This window comes from Rhipicephalus microplus, chromosome 6 (assembly GCF_043290135.1).
Source record: "Rhipicephalus microplus isolate Deutch F79 chromosome 6, USDA_Rmic, whole genome shotgun sequence".
Classification (NCBI taxonomy): domain Eukaryota; kingdom Metazoa; phylum Arthropoda; class Arachnida; order Ixodida; family Ixodidae; genus Rhipicephalus; species Rhipicephalus microplus.
In genome coordinates, this window is record NC_134705.1 from 112,953,803 (window position 1) to 112,955,681 (window position 1,879).

A 1,879-nucleotide genomic window follows, 5' to 3' on the forward strand; every position below is an offset into this window, starting at 1 on the left:
TACACAGAATACCTCAAGTACAAGCTTCACAACTAGACCAGCCTGCTCCGAACTTCGAAGGGGCCAGACATACACATCATGCGACCTGATTGACATGTGAGTGACCGTGCACCAGTCATGGAAAGCTTGCTTGGCGGTGGAGGAGTAATGCGCAACTTGCATTCGGACGTCACTTTTCAGGTTCGTCTTAGTCAGTAGAGCTCGGTAACGGACACGAGACCACCGACTCGTAATGTACAGCACTCACGGATTGAAATAGGACACTCGGGGCGTTTGGCCGATGGAACATGTGCCGCCACTCGTGGGTGCGTGTGGAAACAATGTGTTGCATATTGGTATGAAGCGAGGAAGACAACAGCTATACACGGGGCAGGATTACTTCTTCCGGTCGCAAAATTGTCGGCCTGTAGTTCATCATGTGTACACTGCCTGCATGGCGCTGCAAGGCTCGCACACATTCGCATGTCGACCGCACTAGCTCGCCGCTGCGCACTCTCTCATTGCCACGCCAAAAGACGACCCTCTCGTTGTGCGTGCTTAGGCGAAGTAGTACACAAGCTGTGCAAGTAAAACACAGGACCGAGTTAGAGATTGTGCTTTTCGTGCGTTCGTAGACATGATAAACATGTGCCAAAATCATGGAAGGTTTACTTCTGGTTCGCGCCTCGACAAGAAGGAAAATGAGTGACAAGCTTGCCTTCATTCAACATTGAAATGACATCATGTATTTGTGTCGCTAGTGCAAAATGTAGCCTATTGTTCAATAAAAAAGCAGAAGATCGCTCGTTCTTCCGTGGTCGACAGCTCAACAAATGCTTGCCACGCAGAATAGCCGCACTTTTGGCCTCTCGGGGTAAAACAACAAAATATCAAGTCATTGTTTTGATGCTGCACGGAAACAGGCCCGTGGCTGCTCCTTTTTTATGTGTCGTGACAAAAAGCTTGACAAACTTTATATGCTTTTGTGCAGCAATTATGTCTACGAGCGCATTTCAGGCGCAACATCTTAGCGGTATCCAATTTCCCTTTTGCACAGCCTACGTGTTCTATCATCAAAGGGTACCGACCGAGAACGTCGTGCGCTTGCTCCACAATATGAATGGTTTGCACCATCCACTGAGTTCAGTCTGCATGCATGAAAAAGCGCACAAGTCTTGCAGCGCCACGCTGGCAGTGTGCACATGGTGAACTACTGGCCGACTATTTAGCGAATGGGTGGAGTATGCCTGTTCCGTAGCTGTTCTCGTCCTCACTCTATACCACAATGCAAATCCCTGGTTGCGCGAGCACCCACGAGCAGCGGCACATGCACCAGCAGCCACGCTTTACGAGTGTCCTGTTTCAATCCGCAGTAGTGTACATCCGTAGCCACGTCTTTGTATAGCGTGAGAGCTGCGAGCTTTGCTCTGCGGCGCGACACCTTGTGGCCGTTTCGAGTTGTGACGTCGCGTGCTCAGGAGCATGCGCAGCCTTACAATCATGCAGGCCTGCTCAGCACAGCTCACAACGTTTGAAGTTATGCTTGTTTAACCGAAGATCTGTGATGGCTAAGTGCGCTTTCGTAATTTCAATTTCATGAGAGGAAGCGCGTTTCGAATGTTGGCACACGGTTGCATAAAGGATGAAGGGTGCTTGTCCCAGACCACTATGTTTTCGCATGAATAAAGACAAGGCCGCCACGGTGCATACACTCTAGCTTGGGCCCTTACCGCGCTCGCCTCTAAATGTCCACATCAGCGACCGCTGATAGAAGGCATCGTTCTCCGTGCCACCGCGATGCCCGCGGTCAGCGCACTATATATAGTAAAAATATTCTAGGCACTATAGTACACCTTTCACAATAAAATAGTGGACATACTATGCTCAAGAAAAGCGATTA